The 25,882-nt window shown below is 44.3% G+C and overlaps 1 protein-coding gene across 2 annotated transcripts in view; it reads right to left on the bottom strand.

Annotated features, from left to right (window-relative positions):
• Positions 1-25,882, bottom strand: part of SPTB (spectrin beta, erythrocytic) — a 118,464-nt gene that overhangs the window by 72,916 nt on the left and 19,666 nt on the right. The window contains exon 1 of one of the 2 annotated variants that reach the window (XM_053673289.1): positions 14,036-14,100. The exons of the other annotated variant lie outside the window; for it this stretch is intronic. The gene's annotated coding sequence lies outside the window, so the exon portion shown is untranslated. Of the gene's footprint in view, positions 1-14,035; positions 14,101-25,882 lie in introns of those variants that run through there. 2 annotated transcript variants of the gene reach the window in all.

Raw genomic sequence — 25,882 nt, forward strand, 5'->3', positions numbered from 1 at the left:
CCACTCACATGCCCTAAATATACTGGATCATTGAGGAAGAGTCAACCCCAGTGCTCAGTGTGGTCTGGCTTCTGCCTCCTTCTCCAAGCTTATCTCCCACACTCACTATAAGCAGCCTGCGAGCCTCCTTTCAGTTCTTCCAACTTTCCATTTTTTCCCAAGCTCAGGCTCTTGCGTATGCTGTGCCCCCAGTCTGGGGCATCTCCTGAAGCATCTTCGCATGTCTGGCTCCTCCTCATTCCTTAGGTCTCCTCTCAGGTGTCACTCCCTTGTGGAAGTCTTCCCAAGCACTTTATCTAAGTTCTTTGTCATCCTCAGTCAGGGCGCCCTGCTCCATCCCTTCATAGCACGCATCTGCCAGTTTACCTACATACAGCTTGGCCCAGGCACTGCTGGTGGTGCCCGTCTGTTGGAAAGTTCACCTGCAGGTGGAAGGCTGGGCCTCTCCTCGCTTACACTATAGGTTCCAAGCAGGCAGCATGTCGACCTTATTCATTTTTATTTCCAGTGCTTACCACTGTGCTTGGGACATACAGGTGCTCAATAAATATTCTCCTCCTCCCAGGGACCTAAGCTCAAACGTGGTTTCTCTTTAAACCCTTCTGTCCCTCCATGCACCACCCATTCAGTTATCCTACTTATCTGTAGTGAGCACTTACTTAATATTTATTCATCACTAAGGCCAGTCATTACGCCTCTGTAAAGTGTCTTCCATTCATCATTTCTTTATGTTCTAAAGCTTCCACTTCACTCCAGGCTCTTCCATTTCCTGCCTGGGCTTGTGGAACAGTCCACCGCTGTTCATGCTCAGCCTCTTCAATCCATCCCGTGCAGCTTTCTCAAAACAGCACACTTCTGCTCCACAAGCTTTCAGCAAACCTGTCACACACAGTCTGATCCAAAGCTCCACAGCATTTGGTGCTGAGCTCCTCCTCTCTCTTATGCTAACTCTTCTCCAGCCAGGAGAGTCCACATGTCCCCCACCCCGACTGTTGTGCCATGTACCTCCACAACTTTGTGTCACTTCCCATAAGCTGAAATTTAGGCATCTCTCCTCTTTCCTTGCAATTTGGAATAAATATAATTAGCAAATGTTTAGAAACACAACATACCACATTTTTCTACAATCTGCATGAGGTTGCCTTTCCCCTTCTATCCAGCCTTGTGGATCCCCCACTGCCTCCGTTCTAGTGAAGGGGGGACATCAGAGGGGCTCGGAGAAAGCAGGTGATGGTCCGTGCGCTCACTCCCCCTCCTCATTCCCAGCCCCTCCCCCAGCCTCATTGCTATTGCTGGGTGAGGCCAGATCCTCCCCATCCTTCCCTCTGTCCGTCCTTCCAATCTTGAGAGGAGAATGAGTCTTCAGTTTTTCTCCTTTCCTTCTTCACTTTCACATGCTCAAATCTTTCCTCCCTCAAATAAAACTAGTCCTTGCCATCCATCCTTTCGCTCCTCCTTTTCAGAGACAAACTTTTTGACAAATTTACCAAGAATATGAACGGGTGATTTACAAAAGAGGAAGGAATACTCAAGGCCATTAGTTACCCAAGAAACTCGGATTAAAACAAGGAGACACCAGAGGCAAACATCATCAAACTGGATCATTCGAGGTGTAGATGGTGACGTGAGAGTGGGAGTGTGGACTGGCCTGGCCATTCTGGAGGGCAGTCTGCCTGTTCTCAGGTAGGTTGCATGCCCGCAACTCTGTTTGGGGGCACAGGGACCAAAGAAATTGTCACTCAGGTCTAAAAGGATACTTATCCAAGGGTGCTCAGTGCAGCACTGGCTGTGGTGGTAGGAAGCAGGCAATAACTTCTGTGTCCATCACTGGGGGATGGACAGTAACAGGGGAACGTATGCATGGAGGGCACAAGGCAGCCCTGGAGGTTCTTAAAAACATAGTGCTGTAGAAAATAAGAAACAGAAGGAGATCTTTAATGCACCATTGACTTAATTACAGACTATACATATATAAAATATATGTATGTAAAACAATATATAGTACAAGAACATATAAAACAAAAGTAACGGGGGATGGGCTGGGATGGGAGTAAAAGACAGAATACTGTAGTTGAAAATAATTAAATTAAAAAAAACAACAACAAAAAAAAACAAAAGTAGAGGTCTTAAAAACATGAAAATGGTTGCCTCTAGGTGGGGTGATGGGAATAGAGAGGAAAACGGAAATAAAAGGAAGTCAATCAACCCACCAATCAGTCAGTCAGGAGAGGGGTCTTGCCTAGAAACTGATGACAAAGTGAGAGGTACCATGGCCTCTGCTAAGGTAAAAACACAGTATATTCATGTACATTCAGGAGAGGCTCCCCGCCCCACATCTAACTCCCTCCCCATCACTTAATGAAACTATTCTCTCCAAAAGGTACTGACACTTCCCTCCCTTACTGCTTAAAACAGTAGATACTTGTCAGGTCTTTTCTTGACTCCCAGAAGCATTAAGCTTTGTTGGCCATTCCAAAATTTCCTAAAATCACTTCCTTTGTCTTCTGGGACCCGCTCCTTGTTCTCTCTTAACTCTCTGGCCTTTCCTCCTTGGCTTGCCCTGTGGGCTACATTTCCTCTACCTGTCCTTTGAATGGTGATGTTCTCCAGAGTTCTATCCTGGGCCCTCTCCACTTCTTCCTGTCAACACACTCTTCTTAGGATGTCCACTTCACTCCCATGACTTGAATGACCATCTCATGATACTGGGTTCCAAATCTATCTCCTTGACTCCCATCTACCACATCCAGCTGGAAGAGCCACAGGCCCCTCATACTCCATATGACCCCTGATTGAATCTATCACCATTCCCATCCCAGTTCTTCCTGTCTTGTTCCCTAGCCACCAATATCCCAATGGCCCAAACCTGGGGTCATCCTTACCCCTCTCCTTCTCTCCTAGTATCTCACTAACTCAGACCCCCTCAGTGTCTCTCAAGTCTCTGTTCTCCATCTCCACTGCTCCCTTACTTCTGGCCACCATCATTTCAAGTCTAGTGATTTCCTGCTGATTCCTTTGTATCCATATTTGCTTCTTTGCCTGCCATCCCAACCTATGCTCTGTGCTATAGCCAGAAAGATAATCTTAGAATACAACTGATAATGTCACTGCAACACTTTAATACCTCTTCTCTATTTCAAAAGAAAGTTTTAAAACCCTAATAAATCACAGTCAAAGCTCTTCACAGTTTATCCCCTACCTGAACACTTTCTATCCAATGCTTCCTCTCCTCCTTAAAGAACTCTATTCAGACCCTTGGCTATCTCTGGTCATGATCTTTGCACATTGTCTCCTAAACCCAGGAAACCCTCCCTCTTTTTCAGAATAATTTCTTGTCCTTTGGAACTCATCTTAGCCTTCACTCCTTCAAGGAGCCTCCTCATCTCCACCACCAACCCCTGAAATGGTGGGGTTGCTTCCTTTTTGTTTCTATCCCACTTTGTGCTCATTTTTATCAAAGCCCTTAACCACATTGTTGGATAATAATCTACTTCTCTGTCTTTTCTGATTGGCTGTAAGCTACTTGAAGACAGGGACATCTTTAATCATTCTTTTTGTCTTAATTACCTAGCATAATGCCACATACATGAAATGAGGCTATGAAATGTTGAACAAATGGATGAGAACTGAGAAATGCAAAGCACTGCTCCTTAAGAGGATAACAGTGGCTCCTTCAGAGGACATACTATGTGAAGGCCAATTTGGAAGTCACGGTGGCCCCAGGGCTAGAAATGTGACATGTAGCAGTAGTGCTGTGGATTCAGGCTGGGCATTGATGCCTCGACATTGCCACTGTTGCTTCTGCTGCTTCAATGATCTGTTCCTGCCATCTCTTTTTCTTTGGCTAGAGCTGTGGTGACAGCGGGGTTGAGCAGTGGCCTCAGGATCCAAGCTCCCATAATGTCTACAAATCTTGAAACCACTCAGGGCAGCTCTGACTCAACCATGCCTTATTTCCTCACCAGAAACACTGATGAAAGCAGCAACTTCTCACCCACAACTCCTCTAGATAGGGAAGCCATACCCCACTTAGCTGAGAAGCCTTTTTCTGTTTAATTCCTTGTGTCACAGAAGTGTCACTCATACAACGATTTCTATACATCTCTGCCACACAAATGAAAGAGCTATCTTAAAAGTTGAACCTACGCATAATATGTTATGGATGCCAATTTAGTTATTCATCATGTTAGAGGCGAAACATAATTAGATTAAAATTAATCTTTTAAAAGTTGCTCAGGCCCACAAGGACACCTGAGGGGACAAGTGCTGGCTGGAGGAGTTTCCCATGCCTGGCAGAGCCTCATGCAGTGAACTGTCCCCAAGATGCATGGGGTGTTGCCTGCCAGGGGCAGCTCCAGTCTTGTACCAAAGTCCCGGAAGGGCTGGTTTCTGCTGCACCCAACTTCCCAAGCCTGCAGAGAGAACACTTGTTGGTCACTAGAGTCTATTCAGCCCTTTTTTCCTAGACTCTGCCAATGGGGACACACCAGCAGCTGGCTCATGCAGTCAGTCAGCTGCTCACAGTCCTCAGGGAAAATACTTGGCTCTTTATAGGACTAGGTAGCAGAGTTGGAAATTTACTAAGACCTTTATGTGTATTGTCCCATTTAATATATACCCATACTCACAAGCTATTAGATATTATTGTTGTCATTACTGCCATTACTATCATTCCTGTTCTATCAACACAGATGACCTGGATTGAAATCCTAACTCCTGTACTTCGTAGCTGTGTGTTATACTATAAGTCACTTAAATCCGCTGTACCCCAGTCTCCTCCTATGAAAATGAGGGAAACACCCTATGCTTCTGTGGCAGAGATTGCTTGGGCCTACAGTGTCTGAATTCTACTCCTTCTACACACCACCTGGAGGCATCTTCCAGCTGCCCTTGCAGCTTAGTTAGGGCTGGTGATTAAGTGAGCAGAAGTGATGTGCGCCACTGCAAGGTTTTAGCCATGAAAATATTCCCCATCACTCTATAATTCTTTTCCCTAAATTCCTAGAACATAGATTATGGGGCCAAGATGGAAGGATATTTCCTGGGTAGCTGAAGGAGAGCAAAGCCTCTCCCTCAATTTATATCCATTTACTCATTAATGATGTGAGCAAGAAATAAAAGTTTGTTTTATAGTTTTTTATTAGAGAAGTTGGGGTACCCTAATTAATATACCCACCACTTACCACATAAAGTTGTTGTAGAAATGAAATAAAGCCATATGAAAATGATGTATAATCTGTAGAGTACCATATAGCCCTGAGGTATTGTCATTTACAAACATTATACATTATCTCTTAGTATCAAGTTTGTGAGTCTGCTTAATATGCATGGTCTCTGCCCTGGTTGGTGTGGCTCAGTTGGTTGGAGCATTGTCTTACATACCAAAAGTCTGCATCTTTGATTCCCAGTCAGGGCACATACCTAGGTTGTTGGTTCTGTACCCAGTCCAGGTGCCTATGATCCTCAGTCTGGGCATGTGCAGGAGGCAATCGATCAATGTTTCTCTCTCACATTGATGTTTCTCTCTCTCTCTGTCTCTCTCTTCCCCCTCCCTCCCTTCCTCTCTCTCTTCACACAATCTCATAGCAAAAAGAAAAATGTACAGGGAGTGGAGTCTATTGCCCATTCTGTAACTCTCCCTTTCACCCCTGCATCAGGCATCCATGCTCTCCCAAGCTTCCTTTACGCCAGGTTTCTCCATTGAGTTGAATGATCCAAGAGGCACTCCTTCAGACCTACCCTGCAATCCCTCCATTAAATAAACTTGACTTTGATGATCTAATTCCTTATCATTCTAAGCCTCTTAAAAGGAAGGATACTATTCTTCACTTTGGAGGTCCTTGCATATTGTAGGTGCTCAATTAGCACATAACAACTGGGTAGAACAAATGTGAGTATCTACCTTTCCAAGGGGCCAGGATACCCTTCCCAGGGAACATATTAATAAAGTCTTTATGGAAATATAACACCTTATTCAAAGGAAAGATATAAAAGAAGTAGTTTAGGAGCCAAACCAGGCCAGTGGGTAAGAAGTGCTTGGTCAGAGTAATAAGCTACTAAGGAGCAAGGCAGGCAACTGTCTATTGCTCCTACAGGGAAGGCCAGCTGTGCCTAGAGAGTACCTGAAAAGCACAGACTTCATTTGATGTACAACTTGTGCTAGGAGGCTGACCCTGGGCGGAGAGAAGGAGCTGTACGAGGTTAAAAATGTGGTGACAAGGGTGTCAGAATGAAACCCACAGTTCCTGCCTTCTAGAGTTATACTTAGACCTCTTAGTCTCACTGTTGGCCTGGGCATCCCCAAGGGCTTTGCTGAGTTTGCCAACCCCTATTCCAGCATCTTGTATTTGACTATAGAATTAAGACAAGCATGCACAAATAGTTGGCATTATTTATTCATTAATTCAACAAATTTTATTAAACACTAGCACCCCAAAACCCATTAAATGCTTATGTATAAATAGGATAAAAAATGTGCCATACCATGTCCATAAATTGGAAAATTCAATATTAGTAAGATGTCATTTTTTTAACCAAACTGATCTACAAATTCAATGAAACGTTAATAAAAGTCCCTACAATATTTTCAAATATAAATCCACAAGCTGTCTCTAAAATTTTTATGGAAAGACAAATAGAATAAAAATACTATTTTGAAAAGAAGAACAAAACTGAGGACTTACACTACCTGATTTCAAGACTTACGATAAAGCTACAGTTTTCAAGACAGCCTAGTATGGCAAAAGGATAGACAGAGATCAAAGGAATTGAGTAAAGTCCATAAAATAGACTGACACACACACAGAAATAGACTGACGTGCATATTCAAATGACTTTTGACAAAGGTGTAAAAACAAATGATGCTGAACAACTGGACATCACATAAAAAAGAGAATGTACCTTGATGTAAACTGCATACTGTATACAGAAATTAACTCAAAATAAATTGTAGACCTAAATGTAAAATCTAAAACTTCTTGAAAAAAAATAAAACAGGAGAAAAAGCTTAGTGATGTTGAGTTAAAGTATTTTAGATAGTATACCAAAAGTATGATCCATACAAGATCAGATAGCCTAAAAATATTTAATAAATTTTACCACCAAAATTAAAAATGTCTGCCCTTCAAAAGACATTGTTAAGAGAATGAAATTATGCACACAGGAATAAAATATTTGCATTACGTGTACCTGATAAAGGACTTGTATCCTGAATATATAAAAAACTCTCAAAACCCATTGATCAGAAAGCTTCAATTAAAAATGAGCAAAATATTTATACAGATATTTCATTATAAAAAGATATGAGTTACAAGATACAAATCAATATTCAGAAATATGTTGCATTTCTATATACTAATAACAAGCCACCAGGAGAGAAATTTAAAAAATAATCCCATTTACAATTGCATTAAAAAGAAAAAATACCTAGGAATAAATTTAACCAAGGAGGTTGAAAGTCCTATATACTGAAAAGTATAAGATATTGGTGAAAAAAACTAAAGATAACACAAATAAATAGAAAGATATTTCATGCTCATGTAATGAAAGAACTGATATTGTTAAAATGTCCATACTACTCAAAGCAATCTACGGATTCAATTTAATCCCTATCAAAATTCCAATGGCATTTTTTCACAGAAGAGAACAAACAATACTAAAATTTATGTGGAACCACAAAAGACTCTGAATAGCCAAAGCAATTCAGAGAAAAAAGGACAGAGCTAGAGGACAGTGAAAGCTAGAGTGTAGTGAACAAATCATTACACTCCCTGATTTCAAACTATACTAAAAGATATACTAATCAAAACAGCCTGCTATTGGCATAAAAACAGACACACAGATCAATGCAACAGAACAGAGATCCCAGGAATAAACTCAAAAGTATAAGGTCAACTGATTTACAACAAAGTAGCTGAGAATTTACAACAGGGAAATGACAGTCTCTTCAATAAATGGTATTGGGCAGTTATATGCAAAAGAATGAAACTGGACCACTGTCTTACACCATACACAAAAATTAACTCAAAATGTGTTCAAGACATAAATCTAAGACCTGAAACTGCAAAAATCCTAGGAGGAAACATAGACGGCAAATTTTTTAACATCAATCTTGGTGGTATTTTGTGGATTTGACGCCGAAGCAAAAACACCCAAGTGGGACTACATCAAGCTAAAACACTTCTGCACAGCAAAGGAAACCTGCTGAATGGAAGAAAATATTTGCAAATCACATACATATCTGATAAGGGGTTAATATCCAAAATATAGTAAACAATCATGAAACTCAATGGCAAAAAAACCAAAATCATATGATTTAAAAATGGGCAGAGGACCTGAATCCACATTTTTCCAACAAAGACATATAGATGGCCAACAGGTACATGAAAAGGTACTCAGCATTATTAATTGCCTGGGAAATGCAAATGGAAATCACAATGATACATCACCTCATACCTGCTAGAATGACTGTTACAAAAAAAAGACAAATAAGTGTCAGGAGTGGAGAAAAGGGAACCCTAGTGCACTTTTGGTGGCAATGTAAACTGGTGCAGCCGCTACGGAAAACAATATGGAATTTTCTCAAAATTTAAAAATAGGGCTACCATATGATCCAACAATTCCACCTCTGGGTATTTATCAAAAAAACCCCACTAACTCGAAAACGTACATGCACTCTCATGCTCATTGCAGCCTTATTTACAAAACCCAAGATTTGGAAGCTACCTAAGTGTCCATCAATTAATGAATGGATAAGGAAAATGTGAGATATATATCTATGCAGGTAGAGGTACATAGTGTAACCTTATTCAACCATAAAAAAGAATGAAATCTTGCCATATGCAACAGTATGGGTGGACTTTGAGGGTATTAGGATAGGTGAAATAAGTCAGAGAAAGACAAATACCATATTACCTCACTTATATGTGGGATCCAAAACAAAACAAAACAAAACAAGTTCATGGATACAGAGAACAGATTGGTGGTTGTCAGAGGCAGAAAGAGGAGGGACAAAATGGGTGAAGGGAGACAAAAGGTACAAACTTCCAGTTATAAAATAAGTCATGGGCATGTAATCTACAGCATGGTGACTACATTTAAGACTGTACTGAATATTTGAAAGTTTCTAAGAGAGTAAATCTTAAAAGTTCCCATCACAAGAAAAAAATTATGTGACTATGTATGGTGATGAATGTTAACTACACTTATTGTGGTGATGATTTTGCAATATACTCAATTGTTATGTTGTACACTTGAAACTACGTGGAAAGCCCATTGTTATAAATTGCTCTGATGATAATGATGTAGAATAGCCCTGGCTGGTGTGGCTCAGTGGATTCGGTGCCAGCTACCAGTTCAATTCCCAGTCAGGGCACATGCCTGGGTTGTGGGCCAGGTCCCCAGTAGGGGGCATGTGACAGGCAACCACACATTGATGTTTCTCTCCCTCTCTTTCTCCTTCCCTTCCCCTCTCTCTAAAAATAAATAAATAAAATCTTTAAAAAATAAAGATAAATATGGTATAGACAGGGATTCTGCCCTCATGTTGCCCAAGACATGGATATAAATATGATACAACAAGACAGAATTATGCAAGTGTCAAAGGAGAGGCATAGAGACAATATCATGAGATTTCAGAGGCAAGGGGGGAATATTGAAAGCTGGAGAAACTAAAGAGTCTTTGTGGAAGAGATGGCATGTGAGTTGGGTGCTGATAACAGGGATTGATGATTTCATTGTCTATATGAGCAATGTTTTATCAGGAAGTTTTCTCATACAGTTTTTAAAAAATCTAATGACCCTGTGAGACAGAAGAGGGAAGTACTACTGATCTCAGTTTCAGCTAAACAAAAACTTAGAGATTAAATTCCCCTCTCAACATTAGGGTGGCAAAGCCAAGGTTGAACTCATGTCTTCTGACAGTTCAGTTCATAATCCACTCCATGGTACACCCACCAAGAACAAAAGTTCTTCCTTCTGTAACATAGAGACAGACTGCTAATGGTCCATTTCTACCTTAGGATCTTTCTGAGAGAATGGGCTACTTCTTGCCTTTCTGGACATTGAGAATGACCCACCCACAAGGTTACCATGCTTATTTGAGTCTTTCCTGCATATGGGAACAAGAGCCAGCAGAGTAGATATGTTTTTAATGGCATTTGTTTAAATTCACGGGATAGCCCTGGCTAGTGTAGCTCAGTGGATTGAGTGCCAGACTGCAAACCAAAGGGTTGCTGATTGATTCCCAGTCAGGGCACATGCCTGGGTTGTGAGCCAGGTCTCCAGTAGGGGGTGTGCAAGAGGCAACCACACATTAATATTTCCCTCTCTTTCTCCTTCCCTTCCCCTCTATCTAAAAATAAAATCTTTTTAAAAGGTTAAAAAATGAAATTCACAGTATAAAGGTCTGAAAGTATCTTTGATAAATACTAAAAAAGCAAAAGACATGAAAGTTACAAGGATAATACTGACTGCCTCAAATGTATGGTCACACACATAACCCTGAAAATGTTTAAAATGCACCCCAGACCTTGGAGGGCAAATTGAGAAAGATATACTCACTCTTGGTGGGGATCAGCTCCCTAAAAGAACTCTGAGGCTATTTCAAGAAGCCCCCTTGTGACCCAGAGAGAACACCTGTTCTCACACCTCACTTGGCTGAGCTGTAACCCAGGACCCTTCCTTCATCCTTCCTTCAGGCTTTTGGGAGCTCATCCCACACACACTTGCTGAGTCTTGTCTACGTGCTAACCGCCAGGCTTTAGAGATCACCTTTCTATGGGAAAGAAACATATTACTAAGGAGATTATATGGCCTCTGCATTTGGCTGCTATCTTCCTCCTTTTGGTCCACTGCTAACTTTAATAAGATGATGCCATTATAAACACCAATTTAATCAACCAAACATTGCCTGGATGGATACTATAGACATACTCAGCATGAGATGGTCTTTTCTGCAAGGAGCTCATAGCCAGGCAGGGAGTTTCAATGTTCCTCCCTACACACTGGAGAAACTGCTTTCTCCTTCCTGTGTTCCAGTTTTCTCACTTGGATAATAGGGAGTGAATTTCTCCAGCTGTTAAGCGGTCATCATCAAATATTTATTGAGAGCTTACCTTGTACCAGGCACTAGACTTCACAAACACCATTGCATCGAATCCTCAGAACAACCCCATGAGGCAGCCTCTCTCATATTCCCCATATTTTTAGGTGAAGAAACTGAGGCTCGGAGGGTTCAGTGATGTGCCACAGTCCATCAGCCAGTAACTGAGAGCCAGGACTCAAACGCAGCAGCCTGGCCGAGAGCCCTTGTCCTTGGCCACTGCAACTGCAGCCCTGCCTGACCCAAGCCCTCTGCAGGAAGGAATGTGGAGATCAAAGGAACAGGGTGCTTATAAACAGTTTTTAAATCATCTGAGACAGATTCTTCCGCATCCAGCTCAACGCCAGGCAACAAGAACATCAAGAAAGGCAACAGGAAAGAAAGATGATCTATGCTGGGAAGCCAAAGAGGCCCTTTCGGGCCACAGTTAATCCAAGCCCGAGATTTCAGAACACAAGCACATCGGGTCTCCAGCCTGCAGCAGAACCACATTTCCTCTGAGATCTCTAAGCTCCTTCCCCTCATCCCTACCCCAAACTGGCACAGAGAGAAGACAGGAAAGCCAGGTGGGGTCACTTTCCCGGTACAAACAAGTGGCAGAGTTGGGAGGGAAATGTTTCTGTCGAATTTCCCAGCTCCCCTCTCTAAGTCCCACTATTTGTAAAGTCCCTCTGTGACACAGCACACATCTGCCTATTTACAGAAGAAGGGAAACTCCAATGTGTGGAATTGGAAGAGGGTTTCTTGCTAAAAGTTTTCCAAGGTGCTGCAGTTTGATAACACTCTCCTCATAGCCATTAAAGAGCGTGGGAAAGCGTTATCACCTGAAAGCGCCTGGGGCAAGGGTACCCCGGTTCCGAGCACTGTAAAGGGGTTCCCAGAAGCTTCCCCTGGATGGCACATCAGCACCTTACCCTGTAATCAGGCTCAGCTGCTTGCTAAGTAACTGTGACCACATTCCTTTCTGGACGAGACCTGACTCCAAATAGCTTGGCTAGGGCAAGGGGCAGCAGGAGCTGCCAAGTGCCTGTCATTCCCAGAGAGGCGCGTGAGTGTGCCTGGGGTGGTGAACACACAAGCCAGGGTAGGTCATGTGAAAGGTGCGGAGAAGTGAGTGGTCATTGCTAAAATTGTCTGTAAGCAACTCCAAAAAGCTTGCCATGCCTCATCGTTCCCCAGTACATGGTAGCAATATTCCTCCATTCAGCGAGGGCTTGAGCCAGTTTCCAGAAAGAGCCAGAGGGTAGCATGCAGGCAATTTAGTGCCAGAAATAGTAGACTAAGGTGACTTTGATCTGGGCAAGTGAACCAGGCAGTGCATCTTAGTGGTTAGGGGCATCGAGAGTTAAACTGCCAGGGGAAAACTCCAGACTTAGCCATTCACTAGCTGGGGGAGGGGGGGGCCTTAGGCCATTATTTATACTCATCGAGCTTCCATTTCTTCATCTATAAAGTAGAGTTCATAATAGTCATCACCTCAGAACACTGCTGTTTGGATCCAACGAGATCACGCATTTGGAGTCGGTCACAGAGTGCAGCCCTGAAAACGCGTGGGCCACTCACACTGCACAGGCTGCGGCTGCTTGCTTCCACAGCCCAGCAGAATGCACTGGTAGTCTGTCTTTGTGTTTCATTTCTCCAATAATAAAACAACTATTTCTCAACTATATAGCTCATGGCACTTAAGAGCAGGGGACTTGTAGAAGTCAAGGGACTTTTTAATCATCAGAAATGTTACCCAGGGTTTACACGACATCCACAGAGTGATCAGAGGACTTGTCCTTTGTGGGTATCTGTGTAGAGCCTCTAACTCTTGAATGACAGGTTTTTTCATATTGAAACAGGCAGCCTATACATTAGTGCTTCTCAAGGCTATTATGGTGCCCAGAGCTGATGTGAGGAAGCAACCATCTCCCCTGATGTCTGAGACACTTCTGCAGAGGAGACGCTCAGGGGAAGCATGGAGGAGTCACGGTGTTGCTGCTCGAGATTCATCATGCGGCTCCTCCTTCTTTCCCCCCAAAGCAGGGAGAAAGATGTTTTTACCCCGCTGGGGGATAAAACTGAATCAGTGTCTGAATGTTCGCCAACAGTTCTTCACAACAAACAAAGCAGTAACTTCCCTACTTTCTCATTTCTACTTGGTTACAGCCCCATCACAATCCCTTGCTTCTCCTGCTAGAAAAAGAAAAGAAAAGAGATGGGAGTGACAGTGCCTTGAGAGTTAGCACAGGGTCCAGGCTTGCTCCGGCGGCCGCCTTCTCTAGGTGAAGGCCACCAGCTGTCAGGCCAACCCGAGGGGCTGGGCTCTGAGCGCAGGTCTGCATAGAGAGGAAACCTGCCTGGCTCACTTCAGTGGCTGACCCTCAGGAGGTCGGCGGGCTTGGAGAATGTCAACATTCACCTTCTCTGAGCATTCACTGTGGCCCTTGACCTGAGCTATTCTACCACCACCAGCATCACCACCACCACCAGCCCCCCCTCCCAGAACAAAGCTGTGTTTTAGCCTAGACAGGACTGTTATTAACTCGGTGTATTTCCTTTCCACCAGTCTAATATGGTCTAGTTGATTGTTTTTAATTAAAAAAGTGATATATGCCAAGCCTTTAGAAAGTCCCAAGAATAACAACAACCAAAAAGAAAATCCTAACAAAAGCAGAGTCTACCCACCCTCAAAATGTACACCCACGCTGAGCAGACTCCTCATAAGAATTCCTTGTGGCATTCCTCATGGGAATGTAAAAATGATGGGCTAGAAAACCCACACTTCCTTTATTCTTACAGTTTCCCCTGTTGGCCCGTGAGTGGATGCCCGCGGTTGTGAACCACCCACACTATTCCTGTCCAAACCTTCTCCCCGCTTTCCAGGCAGCCAGACTGCCGGCAGCTCACACGTGAAGGGCGCTGGTCCCAGCACACAATGGGAATCTGTACCTCCAACTGCAGAGATCTGTAGAAGACCATCGCAGAAAACAGTGACGATGACAGGAACAGCCACGGTTAGCAAGGCCTGGGACATGGCAGAGACCCTGTGCTCCATGGCACACGTAGCTCACGTCATTATCGGCACACCCCGGAAGTGCTTTTCACTTTCTCCATATGATAAAGGAGGAAACTGAGGCTGACAGAGGTTAAGGACCGCACCCATGACCGTAGCCATGAGGAGCAGGTGGAGGAGTGTGACAAATGCCTGCCTGACGCTGGTCTGACAGCACGACTTTTGGATGAATTGTCACTAACGACAAATTGCAGCTTTGTTACAATGCAGGCATTCACATGAACTTTCAGCATGGCTTCATCTGAAAAGAAACTCAAAGATGTGAAAGCTCCCCATGAGCGTCTCCTGTTTACAGAGGTCAGATTTATGATTCTTCTCTCCCTTTTCCACCAAAAATAGCCAGACATTTCCAAATACATCTGAACCACATTCTAGGAATCCCACCTTATCTAAGACCTCCCCGTGGTATTTAGAAAGCCGTCTGGCTCTTTTGTGGCCACGGCATGCTACTTCAGATATGGAGAGGGGGCTGCTGCCCCAGACAGGCCTGTGCATTGCAGGTCACCAACCCAGCCAGACATCAGACCCGTAGAATACTCCCTCGATAGACAGACATGGAAAATTAGCAAAACACTGGGAAGTGAAAGATCCAAAGTAACCTGTAAGCAAATGAGCCCTGGACTGCCTGCATGAAATGAACTCCTCCTAAGCCCTTGCCCATTATCTGGACCTGGCAGAACTGGCCCACTCCTCTCACTTATCTCTCTTTGTGCCCTGCACAGTTCGCTACACCCACTGCATGTGGACGTCCTTATCAGAAAATAGCCACTTAACAAGCGTTTGCCTTTGAACAGAAGTAGCTATTTAGCCCGCCAAATGTCGATAACTCTGCGTATGCCTATTGGTACATAAATTACAAACACATCCATAAAGCTCATGAACACAGAACAGGCACGGACCACAGGGCACAAGGAGTGAGTCTCTTTGGGAAATGCCAACCTATTTACAAGCTGTAGTCTCAGCCCTTCAATTCGAATACACACCAGTCCCCTCTCCTCTCTGTCAACTAGAAAATGGGAACAAAACCTGCTGCTCCGTGAATGAAAGTTCATTCCTTCCACAAGTATTTTTTGAGCGCTGTGCTCTCAAATTTAAACCGTTACCGAACTGTAAGCTTCTCCTCATGAAAAGGAAAAGGTTGCGCTGCAGTCCTTTGGCCACACTGGTATTGGGTGACAGCAGCATTACCTGTTCAATGGACTTGCCAAGATGGAAGAGTCTTTGACAGTATGAACTTATCATTCTTTAGGGATCAGAGCTTCCCCACGTGTGTATCCAACACTGTGAAATCACCTCTGCAAGAGGCTCATCGGCTCTCTTTATTTTTGAATCAAATTATTTTGACTCTTTTCAAAGTTTATCATTTTGGGTTTTTAATGTGTGTGTGTTATTTGTTAAATATATTTTGTGGTCAGGCATTTTGAACCACTATTGATTTAAAAAATATATAGTTTATATTTTATGCATAGAGTAGGCAGATCATGGAGTTGCAATGAAATTCTGATGGCTTCGTGGTGCTTAAAAGATTGAAACCACCACTGTAAAGCCCTGTTGCAACCACAGCCTACAGCGCCTAGGGAAATACTAGATGCTACATTCCTGTATCACCTGCTGTGATCACAGTGAAAGCAGAGAACTGTTACTCCTGACTTGTGGTAACTTGATTATAATGCACCAGGATGACTGGAATTCCCTTCTCCCTACACAGAGAAGCCTGATCTCAACAACAGAACAAAGCCTACGTGGTAATTAAAAACCCTGCCCCAGGAGTGGAGTGGGGAGTGGGCTTCATTCTCCTTAAACCCTTGCAAGGGTCAGGAAACATTAGGGGAGGGAGAGAGAGAGGGAGTTGTAAAGCCCCTCAGAGGTGGGTGCATGTATCACAAAGGCTGTGTACAAGGCCTGGCAGGCCTCACACTTCACAGAGCATGTTTGGCTAGTGGGGTCTGTCCAGACAATGCACAGCTGCAGGAAGTCTGTGCAGGTACAAAGGGAGTGGGGACCCTGCAAGGACAGCTGAACGCACAGGTTGTACTTGTAGCTGGATGAAAGCACAAGGCAGATAATTGTGTGCACCTGTGTTGTGGCAGCTGAATAATTTAATTAATATTTATTGAGCACCTGCAGGGTTCATGGCCACATACCATGGGGAAAGAAAGGTAGTGTCTCCGGCCTTCAAAGAACTCATGATCTCATTACAATAAGACAATGACAGGGAGGGGATATAGCTGAGTATACTCGAGCACATGTGCACCAAATATACTTGCATAGCTTGTTTAAATTGGGTCTAAACATATATCAGAAATGGTCTTTGTACCACTGACCCTCCCCATTCTTGGTTGCTGACCAAAGGAAAGGAGTCAACTCAACAATCAGATTCCAATCTGCTCTAGGGTTTTGCTGATAAGGTGAAAAGGAACATCAGGAGCTCTGGCCATGCCTCAGAGAAACTGCATGTCTGGAGAGAGAGGCACTGGCCCGAAGAATGGGCGTCAAAGCCCAGGGGGCTCTGCAGCCAGCCCACTAAGCCATCGGGGACCAGTCACCCACCAGTAGTGCCTCCACCCTCATGTTTCTTAAAAGCCGTAAAAGCCACTTGTCTGCATGTAGCATCACACCTCAGGGTGTGATTTCCCCAGTCTGTCAAAAGCTTTGCAGCCTAAAGCACAGCCAGTTTTTGGACAGGCATCCAGTCCTAGAGGTTCCAGAACATTAAAATAGAATTTCACTAGAAAACAGTGATCCAATGGGCCTGTGAAGAGAGCCCAAGGTGACTACTGCTGGTCTTTTCTCCTAAAAAAACACTGAAGCCCAAGATCCTGGCCACAGGAGGAGGTATGCTCCATCCACATGAAGGAGAAAGGGCAGAACGTATCTGCACACAGCCTTTTTCCAAGTACAGTGCAGATTTTCACCAAAAGGATCCTAATGTGGACATCTAGGGGAGATTTTTCCAACCCATCTCCAATGGGGGTGGATGAATGAATAGGGAAAAGCCCGTTCATCTATCTTTCAGAGACCTTGCCAGGCTGGCGATAGCTCCATCAAGCTACACTGGCTTTGAACTGGAACATTAACTCAGAAGTGGAAATCTGGGGCCAGGAGAAACAATGAAACCCTTAAGTCAAAATAGCAAGCAGGACTCTAGAGAGTCTGTGATGAGAGCATTTACTTCCCTGAGACAGCGAGCCAGCTGGGGGGAAATGCTGACCTGTTATGTTCCCTTCCTTTTCCAGCCAGATTCTAAATAAATCACTTGAAACTCACTCCAGAGTTCATGCCTAACAGGGCATCCCACCCTTCGCTGTCATGGCAGCCAGCACAGACCAGCTCTTGCAAAGAAGCGTGCCTTGCTTCCCTGAGGTAGAGAGCAAGGGAGGCACGCCCCCAGTTCCTCCACAGCCTGGACCAGGTGGCACACACATCCTTTACCTCGAAAGTGCTTTTCATTCCTCTCATCTGTGTCCTCCTAGTTATACTGATCACGATGTTTGAGACCACGCTTAAATATCTTCTGAGAATAGGGACATCCGTGACCTTGTTGGATAATCTTTTCCGGTGACTCATTGCATCACATTTATAAGTTTTATGTTTCTCTTTTATTCTTTTACTGCACTTAAATCTACTTTTTAACAAAAAAACACAAAACAACTAAATGATGGTCCCTCCTATTTTGCCCTCATTACGAAGATAGAAATCTGATTACGGGCACACACTGGAAGTCACACCCACTCTTTCCCTCCTGCTTGTTAACAACACAGTCCAAATATCTTCAGCCTTTCATGATGGATCATGTTTTAAAATCACATTCACTTTCCTTGCTCTCATTAACACCTCCTGCTTCCCCTCACGGCTCTCTGACTAGGAACTCCCAAAAAGACTCAGCCCTAAGGAATAAGCTGACCAGATGTTGAAAGAATGACCCATTTGTTCCCCTCCCACTGATGGCAACGTTTTCAATATTGTCAGGACATCACTTAGTCACTTTCGGGTCTTGGTTTAAATAGGAAGTTAAGTCTATGGCACAACGAACCTTCTCTGATATTAACAATATTAATGTAAATTAAATAAGTCAATCGTTATGCATATTACAGTTTCTGAATTACTAAACTACAAGGCACCTCCACAAATTAGCCAGCCTATCTCAGAACTTAGCTGCTCACTCACTCACATGTACAGAGTCCAGCTGCTTTCATATTATTTACTACTTTCCCATCATGAGGTATCAAAGCAGCTTTTGGTTTAATTATGGCTTACAGGGGAATCCTATATTTTTGAAAACACGTTTTGATTTTAGAAAAATGGAAAAATAAGGGGCTACTTGTAAAGTAGCCTCGTAACTTGTTTATGTTAATTTAAAAAAATCAGTTGACTTTTAATGAGCACCTACTATGTACATGTACCATGCTAGGCACTGTGGAGGATATATCTGTCCACTCACAGAGCTTCCAGTCTACTTTAAGGGACATTATATGGATTATAAGCCCCTATCTGCAACAATTCCGAAATTCACACAACTCTGAAAGCATGAAGATATTTGCAACACATTTGCTGGTGAAGTTCTCCCTGAACTGAGGTTAGGCTAAATTTATTGTCTTCATATAAATATGTTTTACTGCAAAAATAAAAACATGTTGATTGTAGGATGCTGCCCTAAACACTTTATAATGCTTCCAAGTCTAAAAAACTCTTAATTCCAAACACACATTCCCTAATGGCTTCAAAGGAGATGACCTTGGACTGCAGAAACAACACAAGCCAAAGTTACTCCATTCACTGAGTGAGGGGTTAAGCCCTGTTACTCTCTCAGTTCTCAATATCTTTATTTTATTTATTTTTATCCTCACCTGAGAACATTTTTTTAATTGTTTTGGGGGGGGTGAGAGGAAGGGAGGGAGAGAAAGAAAGAAACATCAATCAGTTGCCTCCCATACACATCTGGACCAGGGATCAAACCCAAAACCTAGGTATGTGACCATGAATGAGACCCACAACCCTTCGGTGCTCGAGACAATGCTCCAACCAACTGAGCCACACTGGCCAGGGCAGTTCTCGGTACCTTTAAAAACTCTACTCTGCAAGGGACAAATGTGTGTCACAGCAATATTTAAATTAACTTAGTCCCGTGAAAAAAGATACAGACAATGGCAACAATATAGTTGGGAATTTGGGCTCCATTTTATTAAAACTTGGACATTTGACCCTAACTCAACCCAGACAAAGCAATGCTGGGTGCATCTCCTCTTTAAGAACAGAACTTGCATTTCCACCTACTGGATGGAATCTTGCTCAGGTCATTCTCCTGCTCTAATGTCAGGGACTCCCGTCTTAGTCACTAAAGTGACCCTCAGAGTAAAGTAGGACGTTTGCTGACTTCATTAACTAAAACTCACCTTTGTTACCATCATTTAATCAGGAGGCCAGGGAGAGGTGCTACCTGGTCAGTAACCTCCTGCTCACCTTCAGCAGTTAAGGAGAAGCCCCTGAGCGCCAGACCGACCCCGGGTGCCATAGTTTACAGATCCCTGGTCTAGAGCACTAACCCATCTCAGGTCACAGGGGCTCTAACTCAAAGACCAAGTTTAGTGTAACCTGGGGTCTTGGGAGCACTCATGCTGCACACAGAAGGGCCTGAGCTACAGCTGGGTTATTACTTTAGACCACGAGAAATCAAACGACGGCTCCCAGCCTCTTTTTGTACAGCCCAAGAGCTAAGAATAGATTCTACATTTTTAAAGCACTGTAAAACAAACCAACAGGAATATGCGACAGTGATCATATGTGGCCCACCAAGTCAAGAATATTTACAGAAAACGTTTGCTATTTACAGAAAAAGTCTGCCACTCCCCACCCCCCAATTTCTCATCGGTGAAGACAGCAGGGAGAAGGATTTAATGTTTTTGTTTTAAAGATTTTTTATTTTTATTTTTAGAGAGCAGGCAAGGGGGGGAGAAAGGGAGGTAGAGAAACATCAGTTGGTTGCCTCTCACAGGCCCCCAACCAGGGACCTAGCAAGCAATTCAGGCGTGTGTTCTGACCAGGAGTTGAACCAGCAACCCTTTGGTTTGCAGGAAGATGCCCAAACCACTGAGCTACACCAGTCGGGGTGGGACTTAATGTTTAAATGCCCTCTAAACATCAGACACCACGTTCGACCATATGTGATGGCAGAGTAAGTTCACGGCACACACGCCTGTGGATGCTCTCTGGAATTCTACCTTGGAACTCTCCTTCAGGAGTTTAGAACTAACTGATTCAATCTGAAATTTAGTTAAAAAACAGCCACTTTTTCTTACAGTACATTTCCCCCCATCACACCAGTACACACAGGACGGCAAACACCTTCAGGTTTCAGGTCCCTCCCCCGGGGCCCACTCACAGCCACGCTGCCCTCAAAGCCCAACAGCCTGAGCCAAAGCACTCAGGTCCCCTCCCCAGTAAGACTCCAGTTGTTGGGAGAAGCCAAACAGGTGGAACACGAGAACTTCCTATTTTCTCTCATTCTTTAGGTTACCTGTCTGTGTGAACACTGAAGAAAGTGAAGTTCTTTAGTGGGGACCTCAGGCGTCCCCTCTTTTCAACAGCTGCCTTTCTCAGTGACGGCACAGTTCTTTCTGCCCTCGCTCCCCCTGTCCCTTCCCCCTGCCAAACTCTGTTCTGAGGGACCAACGATGACCAGAGTTAATGTGCTCCTACCCTCACTCAACAGGGTGATGGTCCAAGGACTGGATGATTCAATGTGGCTGTTGAGACACTGGAGATAGAAGAAATATTAAACACAGGGTTAAGCTGGCCTTGATCTGTTCATCTCCCTATCTTCATGTCCTATCCTCCTAAACCCGACACACTTCCTGGGAGGAATGACCTCCTTCCCACAGAAATGTCCAGTGAGACCCCTTCCTGGACCTGGCTCTTTCTCCCTTCCCCAGAGAGGCCCAACCCTGGGCTCCCACGTCAGTCATGTCCCAGCTGGTCTTGTAGAATTTCCACCAGCTGGGCCAGGCCCAGAAAGCCACATGGGTAAGAGGAAACCTCCTCAAGTTACTCCCCATCCCATCCTCCAGGATGCAGGGAGACTCACTCCCTGCTGCAGGCCGAGGCTGCACCCTTCATTGAGGGGAAAAGTGAGAAACTTGGTATTATTTCCTGCTGGACAAAATAACAGCGCTCCCTCACCCCGGACACTTTCCTACAAATGCGTTCTCTGTGCGCAGAGAGAGGCTGGCAGAGAAGGGCTGCTGAGCCCCTCTGATGGGCCTGGCTCCCTGGTCACGCCTTTCGGGAAGTGGCACCTGAATGAGATCATCCCTGGGACCCTTGCCCTTACTTTAGGGCAACTCGCCAAAAAGCAGGCGCCTCTCTCAAGCACTCTGTGGTCAAATGACAGCAGGGACGCCTGGAACCAGTTGGCTCAGTGGAAGAGAAGAGCAGCCCTGATGCTCCAGTAACCAGGCGAAAGCTTCCCAACCAGCAGAACACTTGGAGGAGTGACAGATCTAACAAGAAAGCAGCAACAGCTTGGGGAAGGGGTGGGGGGAGGGAGGGGGAAGGGAGGGGGCAGAGAGAGAGAGAGGAAGGAAAACAAGGGGAGGGGGGAGAAGGAGAAAGAGAGAGAGAGAGAACGAGGTGTATATAAGAAGAAAATTCTGGCCCTGGCTGGGTGGCTTGGTTAGAGCATCGTCCCGATAGCCAAGGTTGCAGGTTTGATCCCCAGTCAGAGCACATAGGAGTAGTAACCTGTGAATGCATAAATAAGTGGAACAACAAATTGATGTCTCTCTCTCTCTCTCTCTCAAATCAATAAATAAAAAATTTAAAAAAAAAGAATAATAAGAAAAGTCTGGGTAGTTCAAGAGGCGTGCACCCACAGGGAGACCCTGGCCCATCACCAGAGGGAAACTTGTACTAAATATTATGCCTTACGAAATACGAAAATGACATGCTGAAAAGTTAGTCTTTATGGTTTGGGGAGACACAGAGAGATGGGCTGTATTAGATAAAATATTTCTATCACAAGACACCATCGTCCCTTGTGTGCCAACACTACACAACTGGCTGAAGAGAAGTATGACCTCTTCTTAGCGAGTGGCCTCCAAAATTGGATTTTCCACACAATTTCTTTTGCAGCCACTGGGATCACAAAACCCAGGACACACGCGTGTGCGCGCACACACACACCCAAAGTGAGAAACCAGGGGACTGTGATGACTGTCTGCCTTAGAGGGGACCACCTAAGCCCCACCCTTCTGGTCTCCTTTCAAGCAACACCAGGCAGGGCTGGAGCAGGACCCTGGTTAGGACGCCTGTGCAGGGACACCCAGAGACTCAGGCTGGGGTGCTGGGAGGAACTGCGGAAGCCCTGGACAAAGCCCAGGCTCTGGCCTGAGGAGTGAGGCCTGGCAGATGGCAAGGACACACTTGGCCCACCCGGCTGGCCTGGGAGCCTCCCTGCCTGGTGCAGGGGAGGGAAGCAAAGGCAAGGACGTGCTCATGCTGGGGTCCGGAGCTCCCATGGGCCCAAGGAGGTGAGTAAAGCCCAGGAGGCTGTCTCTCCAGGACCAGACAGGACTGCTTCTGTTCTAGAAGGCAACTCACCTCCTGGGAGAGGGGCTTTCTGATGCTCACGTTACAAGTCCTGCCAAGACTTCCTCACCCGGACTCACCACAGCTGCCATCTGAGAGGGAAGATCCGGTGGGAGGGAGGAGCCCACAGCCAAGTTGTTCAGACTATCCAACTTTCTCTGCACTGCTGACCTGCCTCTGAGCCATCTGCTAAGCAAGCTCAGCATGACGTCCCTCAAGAGGCTTAGCCAAGTTCAGCAAGGGAGCAAGAGTTGTTGGATTTTGAAAGGAAAATTTAGTCTTGCTATTGACTTTGGGAGACTCTAAGCAAGACATTGCTCTTACTCACACTGCTTTCTGCCACTTGAAAAGGGAGAGATCATACTAGACGACCTGCTCCAAAAGGATTAGCAGGAGCAACTGCTGCAAAGAGAATGTCTCAGGTTTTCTAATCCTTCCATCCTGGGCAATGACGTGTTTCCAGGGTTTATTATGCCTCACCACACAGGAGTTCAAAATACCTCAAAAGAAAGGGGCTCTGCCTAAAGGGCAGGAGTCGTCAAGAATTCGGCCCCTGGTGGGCACCAGAGGAGGGACGACTTGGCTCCAAGTGTGGGACAGCCACTGCTGAGAGGCCACAAGAGTCACTGGCACAAGAGATAAAAAGGGAGCTAGTGTGGTTGTTGATATGCTTTGGGAACTCGGGCAATTCACTACCTCTGTGTGCAGGAAACAAAGTGCTTAGTTTTCTTTCAAGACTCAAAAAAAATTGAGTCCATATGTTCATTTCCTAGTCACTCGTCCATGTGGTGTAGTGCATCACCATGAAGGATTACCACTAGAAAGAAGTAGTTCCAAAATGCAAAGTATGGGGCCCCCAAATGCAGCACGCCTTCTGCAAACAACCCGAGTACTCGCGTTCGGTGGTGAGGGTACCAGGAAACCACTACCATCGTACTCTGCGGCCGACCCTCAAAGGAACTGGGGAAGTCTTTGCTTAGAAACTCTTTGGTACACATGTGTGACAATAATCAAACCACAAAGAGCATCCCTCCACTCAGTGGCTGGACCTCAGAGAGCAAAGGACACCAGATTCGGAGAACCATTTGCAATACATGGGAACAGCTGTTCTCTGGAAAATACAAATTATTTCTAGTGCATGGGACTTCAGGAAGACATCTAAAATCTTGTCCAAAATTTTTGTTTTATTAATTATTTTGTTTACCACTGCCGGGAACAGGAGAACCACTAGTTGGCAAAAATATTGTTCAATATTTTACATTATTATAGGATCCATTTCTAATAGGACCTTGAATGCATTGATTTTTTTGACCCCTTATAACACCTAATGAAACTGGCTAAAGATGAACAAATTTGCTAAAGAGAAATCAAGCAATAATGACAGGAAGTAGCTGTCCTTTTTGGTCACCGACCATCTGCCAGTCATCTGACACGTTTTTTATCTAGTCCATAGCACAGTCCTATCTGCAAGGTTAGGTATCATTATTCCCCATTTTACTGAGGAAGAAAATGAAGATCGAAGAGATTAAATTACCTGCTGAGGTCACACAGGTAGTAAGTGTTGGAATCTGGATTCGAAGCCAGGTCAGACTGTAGCCAAAGCATGTGTCTCTCTGCCACACCACAGGGCAGGAGTTTCCACTAGAAATGAAGTCACCTCGCAAGGAATGGAAATTTACTATCTCAGTACAGTGAGCAGAGAGTGAGGACGTGTACCAGGTGACATCGGGCAAAGGAGCAGCTGTCTTAAGCTTGGTTTGAATTCAAATCCTTTCAAGGGTAGGGTAAGTGACTTGGGGAAGCAGTCATTTTAATATATTTTGCAAATGAAACTACAGCAGAAGCCTGCAGACACTACCAAGGGCACCATCTAGAGAGGGTGGAAACTTGAGCAGGGGATAAAATGAGATCAAAGTCAGGAGCGGTGGGAGGCCCTCCTGAGGGAGGGGAAGTTGAGCAGAGCCTGGACACTCAGGAGCTACTAGAAGAGGGGAAAATTCGAGGGGAAGCTGCAACTAGACACCAAGTTGGAAGAGGAAGGAAGGGGGGAGGAGAGAGGAAGGAAGGAAAGATAAAAAGCAAAACAAAATGGCAGTGTAATTTGGCCTCTGTATATTTCATAATAAAAGGTGGGTGCCTGGACCCTGCCTGGGAGAAAGGACAGGTGACTGACTCCTCTGGGCAGCAAGGGAGGTCTCACCCTATTCTTTGGATCAGAGGAAAGAATGGAAGGAGTCACTGAGCTCAGCCTTCCACTCCTCCAACAAACTTGACCTCATTTTCCTAGCCCCCTGAGCTTGAACAGAACACCCGCCACTAGCAGTTCAAAACCAGTGTCACATTATTGGTTAGAGAAAAAAGAAAACAAAACCACATGAGAATAAAAACAACCTAATTTGGCATCATTTAAAGACCAGTTAAATAAAGTGTAGTTCCTCCACATGATGAAAGAATTTTGAATGAAGAGAATCTATAGGTAGGTATGTATGGAAAAAACGACCCTGTGGATTGCTGAATAGAACAATGTAAACTGTTAAATCATATTATTATTATAAATATTGTGTAGAAATAAATAGCAAGCATGTATGCTATTAGTACGTGTGTTGTTAATAACTTGGAAGAAAATGTATCAAATTATAGCGAATGATTATCTAGGGCAGTGATTTTCAACTGGTGTACCAAAAGAATTTTTAAAACATTCAGTACTTGACTATTTAGTCAGGGGCACTGACCTCTTTTTCCTTAGACTGTCAAATAAAAAAATGACAACAGCCAACACAACAATATCCATCCAGTGTGAATGAATCAAAATTATAGCTGTTTTTTCTCTCAGATGGGCAAAAATACATATTTTGGTGTGCCACAGAATTTTAGTAATTAGTTTATGTGTGCCATGAGATGAAAAGGGTTGAAAATCACTGATCTAGGGGATAGGAAGGTGAAAGATGAGAACTTTCACTTTCTATGGTCTGTGTTTCAGCAATATTTTAGGCTAGTAAAGCTTTGTACTGCATTTGTAACTAGAAAGGAAATAAAAGGGAGAAAATTTTAAGTGTCCCAAAAAAGATGATGAGTAAAAAGTTTTCTCCCACCTCATCTCAATGACAAAAACTAACACTGCCGAAAACAAGTCAGAAACG

Source organism: Artibeus jamaicensis, unplaced genomic scaffold (assembly GCF_021234435.1).
Source record: "Artibeus jamaicensis isolate MK-2021 breed Jamaican fruit bat unplaced genomic scaffold, CSHL_Jam_final contig_851, whole genome shotgun sequence".
In the NCBI taxonomy this organism is placed as follows: domain Eukaryota; kingdom Metazoa; phylum Chordata; class Mammalia; order Chiroptera; family Phyllostomidae; genus Artibeus; species Artibeus jamaicensis.